Below are 16,971 nucleotides of genomic sequence, written 5' to 3'. Positions count from 1 at the left end.
CATAGGCCTCAATCCCACAACCCTGGGATCATGACCTGAGCTGAAATCAAGAGTCAGACGCTCAACTGACTGAGCCATCCAGGCGCCCTATATCACTCCATTTACAAGACATTGTGGAAAAGGCAAAACTACTACCAAGATGGAGGACAGCACAGTGGTTTGTCAAGGGTTTATACTACAAAGTAGAAATGACAGAATTTTTGAGTGCGATGGGATTGTTCTATACCTGTGTTATGGTGATGGTTAAACGAATGTTGGCAAATGTCAAAACTCACAGAACTGTACAATAAAAAGTTATTTATGTAAAATTTAAAAGTGCATTTTAAAGTACATAGTTTATAAAACGAAAAGGAAAGCCACAGATTGAGAGAAAATATCTGAAATAATACACTGAACACTTTCTCCCAAAGATAAAGAATAGGCAAGGACATTCTTTGTTCTCTCCTATTCAATATTGTTCTGACGGTCTTAGCTAGTGCAGTAAGGCAAGAAAAAGAAACAAATGGAATGATGATTGAAAGGGAAGAAGCACACTGTCTCAGGGTCATGAGTTCAAGCACTGTGTTGGGCTCCACACTGGGAGAGGAGCCTACTAAAAACAAAACAAAAAACAAAAAAACAAAAAAAACCCCAACTGTACTTCTGTATACTACCAACAATTTGAAAATGAAATTTTGAAAAATAGCATTCATAGTAGCATTAAAAATCTTAAAATATTTGGGCATCAATTTAATAAAAGATGTAAGACCTCTACACTACAAACTACAAAATATTGTTGAGATAAATTTCTAAAGCACCCAAATAAATGAAGAACTATATTATGTTCACTGATTGTAAAATTCAATATTAAGATATCTACACTTGCCAAACTGATCTACAGATTCCACACAATCCCAGCAAACATTTTTGTAGAAAGTGACAAGCTGATTCTAAAATGAATATAGAAATATAAAAAATTTAGAAGAGACTCATGTTACCTGATTTCAGGATTCACGTAAATCTATGCTAATTGAGACAGTGTAGCAGAGGCATGAAAAAAGACATATTTATCAATGGAACATAAGAGAGAGTCCAAAAATGAATCCACACATAGTCAATTTTTTCATGAAAAGGAACCAACACCATTCAAAGAAGATGGTCTTTTCAAAATAATTATAGAGGCAATCAGATATCCTTATAAAAAAGTAAACTTCACTCTATACTCTATGCCAAACACAAAAATGAATTTGAAATGCATCATACACTTAAATATAAAAGCTAAAATCATAAAACTTCTTAATGAAAACTCTTGCCATCTTGGAGCAGGTCAAGATTTCTGGAACAGGGCACAAAAAGCATTAAGCATTAAAAAAATGGATTTGATAAAAATTAAAGCCTTCTGCTCTTCAAAATGAACATGAGTAACTAATATCCAATTCTGCTACTCACTATGCATTTTTCAAATCTTTCACACAACCAAATAATTAAGATTAATTTTGGAATGGATATATGTTAAAATGAACATGCCTCTGCTTCTTGAGTCTATTTAGCTATACCTTCTGTGAAATTACACAGAAATAGGAAGCAACAAAGAAGTTTATTTATCACACACTAATCCAACTTGCCGGCAGGGCACAGGACATCCACCCATAAGCTATCTATATAGCCAAGGCCCTGGCCCTCTTGGCACAGGAACACCCTTGTCCCAAGCTGTGAGACTGACTGTTCAGTCCACTAGGAAATGTAATCTAGGCAAAACTCATCAAGATAATAAAGGAACTCTAGAAAAAGTAACAGGTATGGAAAATTACAACTCTTCAGTCTGTAAGAACAAAGGCTAGATAATGTTTATAAAATCATGAGGAGTTTTGACAAGGTGAACATATAATTGTTCACTATACCTTAAATTAACAGGTGCGCCCTTAAGAGTGTTAAAAACAATTTTCAGGGCAAAGTACAGAAATCAGAATTTTATTTAGCTATGATAAACTCATAAAATTGTCAAAAGAGTTTTATAAAGCTGAAATACACTTAGAATTAAGAATTTACATAAAGTTCTGTACAGGTAACAAAAAAAGTTACAGATATTTGACTATATATAAAGCTTTCTGAGTGTGCTTTCCTGAAGCTCAACATGCCATCCATAAGTAAATTCAACTCATTAAAACTTTATGTAAATTGGATTATTTGGTGGTGTTTTAGAAGTTCTTTATGTATTTTGGATACTAGCTCTTTATTAGATATATCATTTGCAAATATCTTCTCCTATTCTGTGGGTTGCCTTTTAGTTTTGTTGACTATTTCCTTCACTGTGCAGAAGCTTTTTATTTTGATGTAGTCCCAATACTGTATTTTTTGTGTCCCTTGCCTCAGGAGGCCTATGTAGAAAAAAGTTACTGTTTGTGTTCTCTTCTAGGATTTTTATGGCTTAGGTCTTTATCCATTTCAAATTTATTTTTGTGTATGCCTTCATTCTTTTGCATGCTGCTATCCATGCAAAAGTGTCTTTTTCCCATTGGATATTCTTCCCTGCTTTGTCAAAGATTACTTGGCCATATAATTGCGGCGTTATTTCTGGGTTTTCTATTCTGTTCCATTGATACATGTATCTATTTTTGTGCCAGTACCATACCGTTTTGATTACTACAGCTTTGGAATACAACTTGAAGTCTGGAATTGAAATGCCTCCAGCTTTTTCTTTTTCAAGGCTGCTTTGGCTATTCAGGATCTTTTGTCATTCCATACAAATTTTAGGACTGTTAGTTCTAGCTCTGTGAAAAATGCTGCTTGGTATTTTGATAGAGACTGCATTAAATGTGTAGATTGATTTTGGTAGTACAGACATTTTAACAATATTTGTTCTTCCAATCCATGAGTTTGGAATGTCTTTCCATTTTCTTGTGTCATCTTCAATTTCTTTCATCAATGTTTTATAGTTTTCAGAGTACAGGTCTTTCACTTCTTTGGTTAGGGTTATTCCTATGTATCATGTTATTTTTGGTGCAGTTTTAAGTGGGACTGTTTTCTGAATTTCTCTTTCTGCTGCTTCATTATTGATGTATAGAAATGCAACAGATTTCTGTACATTGATCTTGGATCCTGCGACTTCACTCAATTTGCTTATCAGTTATAGCACTTTTTTGGTGGAATCTTCCAGGTTTTCTATATAGAGTACCGTGTCATCTGCAAAGAGTAAAAATTTTACCTCTTCCTTACCAATTTGGATACCTTTTATTTCTTTTTGTTGTCTGATTGGTGTGGCTAGCACTTCCAATACCATGTTGAATAAAAGTGGTGACAGTGGACATCCTTGTCTTGTTCCTGACCTTAGGGGAAAAGCTCTCAGTTTTTCCCCACTTAAGGTAATGATAGCTGAGGGTTTTTCCTTACATGGCCTTTATTATGTTGAGATATGTTCCCTCTAAACCTACTCTGAGGAGGGTTTTTATGAATGTATGTTATATGCTGTCAAATGGCTTTTTCTGTGCCAATTGCAATGATCGTATAGTTCTTATCCTTTCTCTTATTGATGTGCTGTATCACACTGATAAGATTTGTGAATATTTGACCACTTTTGCAAATCAGGAATAAATCCCACTTAATTGTCGTGAATGATTTTTTTAATGTAACATAATTCTCCAAAGAAGACATACAAATGGCCATCAGAAATATCAAAAGATGCTCAACATCGGGGCATGTGGGTGGCTCAGTCAGTTGAGTGTCCAACTTTGGCTTAGGTCATGATCTCACAGTTCGTGGGTTCAAGGCCCGCAATGGGCTCTGTGCTGACAGCTCAGAGCCTGGAACCTGCTTCATATTCTGTGTCTCCCTCTCTCTCTGTTCCTCCCCCACTCGTGCTCTGTCTCTCTCTGTTTCTCAAAAATAAACACTAAAAAAAAAAAAAAAAAAGATGCTCAACATCATTCACCATTGGGGAAGTGCAAATCAAAACTACAATGAGTTATCATCTCACACCTGTCAGAATGACTAAAATCAACAACATAGAAACAACAGGTGTTGGCAAAGATGAGGAGAAAAAGGAACCTTTCACACTGTTGGTAGGAATGCAAATGGTGCAGCCACTGTGGAAAACAGTATGGAGGTTCTTAAAAAAGCTAAAAATAGATCTACCTTATGATCCAGCAATCATACTACAGGGTATTTATACAAAGAACACAAGAACGTGAAGTTAAAGGGATACATATACCCATGTTTACAGCAGCATTACTTACAGTAGCCAAGATATGGAAGCAGCCCAAGTGTCCATCGATTGATGAATGGGTAAAGAAAATGTGATGTATATATATATACACAAGAGTATTATTCAGCCATAAAAAAGAATGAAATCTCGCCATTTGCAATGACATGGATGGAGCTAGCCAGTATAATGCTAAGCGAACTAAGTCAAAGACAAATACCATATAGTTTCCCTCATATGGGGGATTTAAGAAACAAACAAGCAAAAGAAAAAAGATGAGAGAGACAAAGAGACAAACCAAGAAACAAACTCTTAACTATAGAGAACGAACTAATGGTTACCAGAGGGGAGAGGAGTTAAGGGGATGGGTAAAATAGGTGATGGGGATTAAGGAGTGCACTTGTCGGGTGCCTGGGTGGCTCAGTAGGTTAAGCGGCCAACTTCGGCTCAGGTCATGATCTCACATTTCATGAGTGCAAGCCCTACATAGCGCTGTGTGCTGACAACTCAAAGCCTGGAGCCTGCTTCAGATCCTGTATCTCCCTCTTTCTCTGCTCCTCCCCTGCTCACACTCTGGTTTTCTCTGTCTCTCTCAAAAATAAGTAAACATTAAAAAGAAAAAAAAAAGGAGTGCACTTGTCACGATGATCAGAGGGTGATGTACGGAAGTGTTGAATCACGATATTACACACCTGAAACTAACATAATGCTGTATGTTAACGGTAATTAAAATAAAAACTTTAAAAAAATTTATGTAAAATACATTATGTTAAAATTAGGTATTATCGTAGGAATTGAAGTAGCCCATCCTCTCTGAAGGGTAATTTTGAGATAATTATTAATTTTTTTTATTTAAAAAAATGTTTAGGGGCGCCTGGGTGGCTCAGTCGGTTAAGCATCTGACTCTGGCTCAGGTCATGATCTCACGGTTTGTGAGTTCGAGCCCCGTGTCGGGCTCTGTGCTGACAGCTAGGAGCCTGGAGCCTGCTTTGGATTCTGTGTCTCTGTCTCTCTCTGCCCCTCCCCCACTTGTGCTCTATCAAAAATAAATTAAATGTAATAAAAAAAGAAAAAAAATGTTTAATGTTTTTATTTTATTTAGAGAACAAGAGAGAGAGAGAGAGAGAGAGAGCGAGCACGTGAGCAGGGGAGGGGCAGAGAGAGAGGTACAGAGAGAATCCCAAGCAGGGTCTGCATATCAGAATAGAGCCCAACAGGGGGCTCAAACTCACAAACCATGAGATCATGACCTGAGCCAAAATCAAGAGTCAGATGCTTAACAAATAAGCCACCCAGGCACCCCTAAAAAAATTTAAATTTAAAAATCCTTTGCCCCAGAATTCCCACTTTTAGAAATTTATTCCTTGGGTAAACTCAAATGTGCAAAAAGAACAAAAATATAAGAAATACAAGTATTTTATTTGCAGCATTATTTATAATAGTAAAAGGCAAGAAACAACCTAAATGTCTCCCAATACAAGTTGAATAGATCATGATATATAAATTCAAATGCAGCCAGTATAAAAAGCAGGAGGGCACAGATCTGTATTTCCTGATATGGAACATTCTTCAAGTTACACTGTTAAATAAAAAACAAAAGATATGTAACTGTGAGTATATGCTACCACTTATAAAGGGAGATGGGGAAAAAAAACAGAGGAGACATAGTTATGTATGCTTACATTTACACAGAAAATCTCTGAAAGGATTCAAAATAAATTACAGTAGGAAGAGCTCTGAAAAGGATTTATTTTTCTCTAGACAGCCTATTTTACTATTTTATTTTTTCAATCTACACATTTTACGTGTGGAAAGTTATTCATAAAAACAGTAAACTAAAAACTTTAATGTCCATCAATAGGGAAATAGCTTAAGAAATTGTGCAATCTATCATTTAGCCATATTGCCCAACTGTGCAAAGATATATATACCAGGGTGTTCCTATAATGTCACTTGTACCTGAAAAAATGAGGTCCACCTAAATGTCTATTTTGTACATCATATACAAACATATACTTTCCTAAACACAGATAAAGATCTGGAAGGAGAAACACCAAACTGTTAACAGTGGTTACATGGAGAGAAGGAACTGGGGAGACAATCCAGGGATTTCACATTTTACTCAAAACAATGTTATACTGTTTGACCTTTTTTACACAAGTGTCAATACTTTTGCAATTAAGAGAAAAAAAAAAATTAAAAACTCTGTAAGATATAATACACCCATTTAAGGTGATGCCAAATAGTTTCAAAATATCTTCCTGAAGACAATAACTACAAAGAAAAAATATAATAACTTTAGAGTAGAGAAACCTTGCAGATGCCAATTTGACCAAGTGATTAAGATAAATATCTCTAGTAACAAGAATATTGATACCAAGAATCCCTTAATGTGATACACTGAGAAGCTTATGGTACCACTTTTGTATTATTTTGCCAAAAATGCATAGCCTCAGGGCGCCTGGGTGGCTCAGCTGGTTAAGCATCCGACTTCGGCTCAGATCATGATCTCACAGTTCATGAGTTTGAGCCCCATGTCATGCTCTATGCTGACAGCTCAGGGCCTAGAGCCTGCTTCAGATTCTCTGTCTCCCTCTCTCTCTGCCCCTACCCAGCTTACACTCTGTCTCTCTCTCTCAAAAATAAATAAACATTAAAAAAAAATTTTTTTTTAATTGCACAGCCTCATTCTAATCATGAGAAAACATCAAATCCAAATTGAGGAACATTCTACAAACTAACTTCAATATTCTTAAAAAATGTCAAGGTCACGAAAAACAAGGCAAGATGCGGTGCCTGGGTTGGGTAAGCAGCTGAGTCTTGATCAGGCTCTGCGCTCACAGTAAGAAGCCTGCTTTGGTTCCTGTCTCCCTCTCTCTGCCCCTCCCCTACATGTGCGCAACGACCACACGCACGCGCTCTCTCCTTCTCTTGCTCTCTCTCTAAAACAAACAAATGTTTAAAAAAATTTTTTTTTTAAAGAAATATAAGTCAAGACCAAGACGCTGTTACAAACCTGAAAAGACTTTGGAGAAATTGAGACATAGTTACAGGCTGGAAGAGATCAAGGAGAAATAATAACTAAATGTAATGTGGGATCCTGGATAGGACCCTGGAACAGAAAAACAATGTTAGTGGGAAAAATAGTGTAATTCAAATAAAGTCTATAGTTTAGTTAGTGTCATTAGTTTCCTGTCCCTGATACATACTGTGGTTATGGAAGATGCCTAACATTAGGGAATGCATGAGTGAAGGATATAAAAGAACTGTGCTGTTTTTGCAAGTTTTCTGTAAGTCTAAAATGAGTTCAAAAGAAAAAGAACCAGTACTGAAGATGTTTATTTATTAATACAGAAAGCCATTAATAATGTATAGTTTAGTAGAGCAAATTACAAAGCAGTATATATAAAACCTTATTTTGGTTAAATATATCTATTTATATGAGGGAAAAAATCAGGAGGAATACACACCAAAATGTTAAGAGCAGTGGGTAGTGAGATTTTAATGTATTTTCATGGAATCTGTATGTTTGCTTACAGTATATGAACATATTTCCATATTTGGGGGGATTTTTTTCAATTATAAAATTAAAAATATTTTACTAAAACCTTAAAAAAATAAAAAAACTACACCTTCCATTCCAGTATTCTAACTCCAACTTTTCTAGGGTACTCAACAGACCAACATCTTGTTTTCTCCAGAAATGTAGCAACAATTGTAACTGTGAAATAGAGAATATCTAATGTTCTACGGTATACCTAAGGTTATTTTCTCCAAACAGTACTCATGAAAAACAAAACAAAACAAAAAATCCTGAATATTTACTGCTATATACCAAACAAAAAACTTTTCTGTGTTACTTATATAATGGAAGTCATAGAATTAGTTCTTTTCAAGTTTTTGAAGAATTCTTAGAAGAACATGAGAAATTTGACAGTCACCAAAACCAAAGGGATCTTCTGGTTCAGGTCTCTCATTTTATATATGAAAAAACTGAATCATAGGGAGAATTAACTGGCTTTTCCAAGATCATATAGCCAATTAGTATCAGAGCCAGGAACAGATCTTAGGCATCCTAACTCCTTCAGTGCTCATTCTACTCAACCAAATAGAAGTACACAGTTCTTTTAAATTTACCCTCCAGACTAACAATTTCACTTTAGTAGTAAAACAAAACAAGTAACATAGTTTCACCTTTTTATTTTTTTTTCTTCCAAATGAAGTCTCTTCCCTAAAAACTGCCTATTGCATATCTTAGTCATTGGATGTTTTAGTACGAAGAACTAGTATTTTATGATGTTATCTTTATATTGTTGGCTGATTTGGGCAGAATGTCTGGGTGTTGATGCCTTAAATGTCCTCTCCAGTGATCTTACCACTAGCTGTCCACCGTTCCACCCCCATGGAGTGTTATTCCTTAAGGTCCATCTAGCTTAAGGCCCTCCTCTGTGAACGTTTCACTGATCAGCCTAAGAAAATTATTCTCCCCTGTAACTCCAATACAGCACTTACTGAAGGAGGTAGTCATTCAGCACCTATACCTCTGGCAAATAATATTAGTTATCGTTGTATGTGTACACTTAGCCTCTTCACCAAAACTATAAATTCCCTGATGGGAGAACCATTGCCTTACGAATCCCTGTATCCCCACAGGCCTACACAAGTACTTAATAAAAGTTCTCAGTCATTGCTGAATGTTATGGACTTCTTGCTAGAGAGAACAAAGCAAATGATGACATTAAGCCTTCTAAAACTATAGAATTCTTAAATGAGCTAAAGTATAATTTTACTTTTTCATGAAGACTTTTTCCTAGATTATTGTCACATCTATGGAAAATCTTTTTTGACTAAGATTGTCTTTTTTTCCAGATTAGAAAAACTACACAGGATGTATTTTACTAGGTGACATGTTCAGGGATTACTGGTGGCTGGAGTAGGCCTGATTTTCCTATTGTTTGGTTGTTTTTAGTGTTTTTACCCATTTGACATAAGAATAAAATTAAGAATTTTTAATTTCAAGGTCCAGAAGGAATAAATTTTTTTTTCAACATTTGCGGTTAAGAGAAGGCTTTCCTAACTTGACTCTTTGCTAAAAACAAGTTCTCACAATATTTAAATTCCCAAACATTCCAAACATTTTCCTCATCCCCACGGAGATTAAAGATATGTTCTCAATTCTGACCCAGGGACTTGGATGCCTGCTTGGAAACATCATTCTGGAAAAGAAACTAACTTGTAATAGGTTACTTTTGTTCAAACCACAGCTTACCCTTCCTTAGACAACTGTTTGGTATCTACCAGGCTTTAAAGGCCCTGTAACTTTTTTTCTAATTCTTCTGTTTTAAAGGAGTAACAAAATCTGGAGGCTCTAGAATTGTTCATGGTAAGTACTGGATTAGTGTAATTGGAATATCTCCAGGCACCAAGAAATCTTTTGGTTACACTAAGTTTTCTTGTAATACTATTTGACAGATTCATAAAGCTTAAGAACAAGTAAACAATAACAAAAACCCTAGTTCAACTGCTTACTCCATGAGGAAATTCTACAACACATCTGATAATCAGTTCCCTAAACCTGTCTGAACACTTCCTCTCGGCCAATGTCCATTCTTACAGTTCATAATCAACCCAAAATCTACCTTCCTATAACTTTTACCCTATGCAGTCTGAAATAATCCAATACAATTTTGGGCTCTTTCAACCAACAGCCTTTCAAATAAATGAAGAAAATAACTATTAAGTCTCTCATCAGTCTCTTCATTCTGGGGCTACACTAGAACATAGATATTAAAGAAATCTGTCCATCCCTAGAAATGACATTTGGCCATCCCTAATGACATGGTATTCAGACCACTCTCCATGTTGATTACTTTTATGGAATGTGACCAACATGCCTCCATACAGAGAAGTGGAACTGTTTCTTACCTTCCTTATCCATGGCGCTAAATAGCTCTAAAAGATCACATTCTTTTTTTGGTAGCCATATCTCATTATGACTTACTGAGTTTGCAGACAACCAAAACCTTTAGACTGATCGCATATAAGAGACCTGGTCCTATACACAAATACCGAGTCCTAGGTATAAGGTTGTATTTTCACCACAATTAACTTCCATTTTGTCAGTTTTGATGCAATATTCAGCCTGATTTCTTTCTGTGTATGTTCTATGATGTATTTCTTATCCCTGCCAGCTTTGTGTTGTGTGTAAATATGATAAGTAAGTATACTATGTCTTCATGGCCACTGATAAAATAAGCCAGGGTCAAATACAAAGTCATGTGACAAAAAGGCCCCTCTTTTTTCTTTTCTGTTAAGATAATATACAAGCACCCTGTCAGAATTTAGTTTTTGAAGGCATCCAGTCCCTCCTAAGCCATTCTCTCCCTTTTTATTCTCTGATCACAGGTTCATGCTCCAATTTTCTAAGCTCCCCTTGAAGTCTTTGGATGAATGAAATCTGCTTTCCTAAACTGTGGAATACACATTATCTTTCTACTCTATTGAATATATATCTGCAAATAAACTAAAATTCTTTCTTAGATGACAAGGTAGAGTATGTGTGTACATAAAAGTAAATGGGGCACCTGAGTGGCTCAATTGGTTAAACACTGACTCTTGATTTTGGCTGAGGTCATGATTTCACGAGCCCTGCATCAGGCTCCATGCACAGAAGCCTGACTGGGATTCTCTCTCCTCCTCTCTGCCACTCCCCGCTCATGCTTTCCCTCTCTCTCAAAATAAATAAACTTAAATAGTGAAATTCTCAAGGCAGAAACTTAAAAAAAGGAAGAGAATATGTTAAAAATAAATAAATGGATAAATTCATAGATTTTTCCTTGTGTTCTCAAGTCATTCTGGCTTACTCATAAATACCAAAGTTCAAAGGCATTTTAAAAGGTAGTCCATAAAGACACAGCAAGTGGTTAAGCCCCACTCCTCCAAACAAGTCAAATAGACTTTGTTCTGAAGAATGGCATTAAATAAACTATTAGAAGGAGAATTATTACATTCAAGTGATTAACAGCAGACCCCATTCTCAACAGGGCCTACCTATATCATTCCCAGACAGCAAGGAGGCACTTAAGGAAGCACAATAACTCTTCCAGAGTCATTCAGTAACATTTATTTAGTACAGCATATTTCCATAAGCACTTAACTTATTATAGGGTACAACTTAACATTTAAAAAACTGCTGCACCAGAGGCACCTGGGTGGCTCAGTTCATTAAGTGTCTGGCTCTTGATTTCGGCTAAGGTCATGATCTCACAGTTTGTGAGATGGAGCCCCACATTGGGCTCTGCACTGACAGCATGAAGTCAGCTTGGGATTCTCCCTCTCTCTCAACCCCTCACGCCCCTCAAAAGTATATACATACACTTAAAAAAAAAAAGTATACAAATGCTTTAAAAAAAAAAAAAAAGAACTCATCAAATAACAATTGTTTCTTCAACAGGAGGCATGTTAATTCAGAATACCTTAAAAGAACACATAGGAGTTCATAGTAAATTACCCAGGACTAAAGAGGTCTTAATATTTTGTCTTAAGTCATCTGAGGCAATGAGTTAAAAGCCTAAAGAAAACTTTCATAGAGCACAGTGTATAATTAACACTTGTAGAAAATGGGTAAAATGATGGCAAGGGAAATCTGAAATAATCCCACATGAAGAGAGGATGGGCAGGACACTGCATTGCTTCATCATGCATTACTGATTATACACATATCTACCCAGTCCCTCTCTGCAGTATTGAGGACAAAACCCTCTTTATTTTGCAGGATGATGTCTGTTATTAAACATAAGCAGTCAATCATCAGCACCAGCTTATCCACACTAAATCACTAGTCTTCTCTAGACTATTACAGGTAGTGGGACTGTATCGATCACTCTGACCTGCAGTTTTAGGCCTCAGCTTCATGTCTGAGTTCACAGAGTCTGATACCGAAAATCAATTTTCTTAACTGCCTGCAATAAGAATTAGGAGATGGTGATAAAAAAAACAACAGGCACTATGCCCTGCTATGATCTGGTGACAAAGCCCTTCAGTCAGAACTCCAGAGACCTTGGTTTTCATCCTAGTTTTCTCCTTCTAAATGTGTCTTAACTACAGAAAGCTATGCTGTGGCCTAAAATGATATAGATATTCCAGTTTCTAAGGAATATCACCACCACTGAAAAGAACATATAACTTCTTATTCCTTCGTCTACTATCTCAGTATTTTATTTATTTTTTAAAGACTTTTCTTTTTTTTATTTTTTAGTATTCATTTATTTATTTTGGGAAAGTGAGAGTGCAGGGGAGGGGAAGGGCAGAGAGAGGGAGAGAGAATCCCAAGCAGGCTCCATGCTCAGTACAGAGCCTGACTCAGGGCTCAGTCTCATAACTGCAAGATCACCACCTGAGCCGAAACTAAGAGTTGGACGCTTAACCAACTGAGCCACCCAGGCACCCCAAGGTTCCTATTTTCATAAGTAATCTACCATCCAATCTGGGGCTCAAACTCACAATCCTGAGATCAAGAGTCACATGCTCTTCAGACTGAGCCAGCCAGGCACCCCATCTCAGTATTTTAAAGTCAACTATCAAAAAAAAAAAAAAAAAAATTGTTATCAATTAAAGATTCAGCACACATTTGAGATTGTGGATAATTTTTTCCTTGATTTTCATACTGATTATTACACAAACATAACAATATTAGATGTAAAAAAAAAAACCAAAAAACTAAAATCCCCCCATTTGGGGACAATATAATTTTGGGAGTAATGGAAATGTTCTATATCCCAATTTAGTAATAGTTACACATGTGTGTACATTTGTTAAGCCTCATCAACCTAAATGCTTACAATGGAATCACTTTATTGTACATAAAGGATATCTCAATGTTAATTTAAAAAATTCCCCTTTCAAAAAAAAATTAAAATGAAATAAAAATTTCCCTTTCAATTTTAAACTTTTAGCCTCATTATCTCTTAACCTCCTCAACTCTTATTATCTCTACCTCTGCTCCACCTCAGTTAATGTCTTCTCATTCATTCATTCATTCATGCATGCATGCATGCATCAAAAACAATTTTGAAGCAATGTGTTAGTACTGGAGATACAGATGTGAACAAGAAACAGTTCATGCTCTCAAGGAGTTTATGGTCTAGAGGGAAACACAGACACTGAACAGGCAATGCTGAGGATAGGCTGAGACATGCTGCATGCAACAGAAGTATGAAAAGTGTGCCCTAGGAACACACAGAGGTTCAGCTAACCTGGCTCTACCATCACAAAACCTGATGTACCTCCATGTTCTCAAACTCCAAAACCCCTTACTGAGCACAATGTTCAGTTCTTCCACTTATGTCAACATCATAACTTTTAATACCTCAAATACCACCAATTCCCCCAGAATTCCTACTTTGGCATTTCTTACACCCTCTTCTCCCTGCCACATTCAGCCTAAACTTTAACATTAGCTACCACCCCAATATGCCCCTTCATTTTTCTCCCCATCCTCCATTCACAACCTCCCTCCCCAATCACTACCAATCTTGTTAAAACAAATCACTGATGCTGATCCTCAGTTATTCATTAAGAATATGTAGACGTCTGCTATTTCGAGCACATACTGGGATATATCAGTGAACAAGTCAGACATAATCCTTGCCTTCATGTAGCTTACATTCAGATAGGAGTGATATTCAAATAAGTAAATAAAGACAACATACTAATTGCAAATCATAGGAAGTTCAGTAAGGAAATAAACAGGGTGGTTTGAGAGACAAGGGTAAGAGGAACCTATCTTTTAGACTTGGTAAGTATCAAGAAGAAACAGAGGAAAAACACTCCAGGAAAAAAGAACAGTAAGCAACAAAAGCAAAGCACAGGCCCCGAAGGAAGATAGATCTTGTGCTTGATTTAGAAACTAAAAGGCCAGGGTGGCTAATAGTGAATGAGGAGAAATAACAGGAAATGAGGGGAAGATGTAGGGGCCAGATCACACATGGTCCTGAAAAACTTGTAATGAGTTCACATTTTATTCCAAATAAAATGGGAAGCCATTGAAGGATTTAGGCAGAATACTGACATGATTTGATTTAGTCCTAAAAAGATTACTCTGGCTGATCTGTGCAGAATAGACTGGAAGAGGGCAGAAATGGAAGCAAAGAGATCAGTTAAGAGGCCACTGCAGTTGCCTAGGCAACAGATGGTGATAGGACTAGAGAGGTGGAGTGGAGACAGAGAGAGTTGTTTGTGTTCAAGAGCTATTATGGAAGTGTCATGAGACAGGGAGAACAAAATTCTTGATTGGCCTCCGTCTTTTCCCCTCCCCAAACCTGGTCCTTTCTCTCAGAATATGACACAGCCACAGCCATGAATGCTTAAACCAAAAACTGAGGATCCAGACATCATTTGTTTCTTCCCTTTTATCCTCAGGCCTAATATCCATAAGCAAATCTTTTTGCTTCTACCATACTTCCAAAGTCTCTCTCAAATCTATCTACTTCTCTTTATCTTCAGCGATATCTCTCTCTAGTACATGCCACCATCAGCTAAGGCTTGGGTTACAGCAGTAGCTTCATAATTGCTCCCCCTGTCTGAAACACTTATCAGACATCCAAGTGGATATATCAAGTAGGCAGTTAGTTGGATTTGTGATTCTGGAGCTCAGAAGTGAGATGACCTAGAGATATAAATTTGGGAACTGAACACATACCGATGGTATTTAAAGCCACAGAACTGGACAAAATCACATAGGCTGAGTGTGTAGACAGGGAAAAGAAAAGAGGGTAGTACCATGCTAGAAGACATCTGAGATGGACTTAAGAAAGAAAATCCAGTCAAAGAAGACAGAAGGCAGAAGTTCTGTCAGACCATCCCACCAACTCTCTGAATTCCCAGTTTTTCGCAGTCCTTATCTTCTGAACCCAATAAACGACCCTCTCCTAGAAACTATACCCTATGACACCATGCTACTCTCACCTCCTACCTGCTTGGTTGTTTCCTTTTTACATCTTTCTCTGGTTCTTCCTCCATCTTCTATCCCTGAAATTCAATCATTCCTGTCCCCAGTCCTTCTCCCTCCTTTCCCTCTCCCCCTCCATGTTTGTCTCTGTGTATATGCACAAGTACACACAGACACACACAGACACACATAGACACACACACACACACACACACACTTTCCTCTTCAAAGATCTCCATTTCCCACAATCTCAACTGTCAACTCTATACTGACAATCTCCACATGTCTGGCTAAGTCTTACTCAAAGTGTGACTGGCCCACAGACCAGGATTTCAGAATCAGGAGGGTATGCTGTGAAAATTCCCCACCCCAGACCTAAAAAATCAATTCCTTTAATGATTCTTAAGCAATGGCTTTTATAAATGCCCCATAATTCATACCTATTATTTCACCTTAATTGCATGTTAGGTGATATTAGGAATTTGAGAGCCTCCATGCTTTTCATAGCAATAGGACAGAGAAATGATCTGGAGTTTAAGAAGAAAGTTTTGGGGTTTTTTGTTGTTGTTGTTTGTTGTTGTTGCTGTTTTTAAAGAAAACAAAGTATAACCAAGGACAAGACTAATGGAGTCGGTAAGATTTCTAAAACCTTATAATTGTCCCATACTTACTATTTTTGTTTTCCTTGCCTCCCAATGGTAGTTTATAATACAAAATGATTCAAATGTTAAAGAATTTCTGGGCTTCTTTCACTTAACAGCAAAGAAATAGTAAACTGGAAGACCAGTATCTCACTCTACTGTCAGAATAAATGAAGACGGTAGCTTTAAAAAGAAAAGGAAAGGAAAAAGTATCTGGTCTTCATCCAGATATGATGACGCTCTTAGATCACCCTGTCTTGTATTAAAATTCTTTGAACACTTGTCTGATCTGTGTCACTAAACTGTGAGTTCCCTCAGGCTATTACACTTGTCTTGGCATCTACCTACTGCTTTGCAAAACCCAAAGTCTTGCCCCCAAGAAATCTCGTATTTCTTCAAGTACAGAATTTGCAAAATAACTCTAGCTTGATTCCTGTACTAATCTCCAATTACAAATAAGTGGAGTCTGGATTGAGGAGGTTTTACTATACCACTGGAAGAATTAGTGTATCAAAGCATTGGCAAAACATTTGGCAATACAAAATTACAGTAACACTTCTGTCCAGTTTCTGTACTCCTTCTAAGAGGTAAAAAAGCACAAGCTACCATTAAGACCAGATGTTTCAGCTGCTTCTCAATTTTTCCTACCTTCTCATTTCTTATCATCTCAAAGAGATGCTTCCTCCTTCAACACCAGCAGTGAAGTGAGGTTGAACTGCTATTTGAGGTGGAGGATGGTTGCAAGCACTGCTCTAGTTGGTCACCAAACTCTTATTCCAACTCCCTCCCTACCTGGTTTCTATCTCCCAGCCAGTCGCTCCAGTCCTTCCGGTGGATTCTTATTTCTGGAGCTCACTTAATTCTCTCAAACAACAATGCTTAAGTGTCTGCATGATTAAATAGTCCAAAAAATGCTTTTATTAAAACTACAAACCAAAGAACTTTTAAAGAGGTATATATCCTACACTTTTCTATGTGCAGCAATAAAGACAAAGTGATAAAACTGTTAACATCATGCATCGATCAAAATTTGGTTATTCCCTGTCTAGCTCCCCACTAGATGTTCAGGGACATCCAGAATATTCCCTAATAGTTACCTATCTCCTATCCTCCTCATCTGCTTTCTCCCTGTAGGCAGACTGCTAACTCAAATTTGCTCAGAGACAGTGAGGGCAAAATACAAGGGCAAAATATGGATTGCGAAA

At 36.9% G+C, this 16,971-nt stretch overlaps 1 protein-coding gene across 1 annotated transcript in view; it reads right to left on the bottom strand.

The window, feature by feature from the left end:
* UBR1 (ubiquitin protein ligase E3 component n-recognin 1) overlaps positions 1 to 16,971 on the bottom strand; it is a 133,515-nt gene that overhangs the window by 115,764 nt on the left and 780 nt on the right. The window lies entirely within an intron of this gene.

Source organism: Panthera onca, chromosome B3, assembly GCF_046562875.1.
Source record: "Panthera onca isolate mPanOnc1 chromosome B3, mPanOnc1 haplotype 2, whole genome shotgun sequence".
Taxonomy (NCBI): Eukaryota; Metazoa; Chordata; class Mammalia; order Carnivora; family Felidae; genus Panthera; species Panthera onca.
This window is presented reverse-complemented; position numbering and strand designations above follow the sequence as displayed.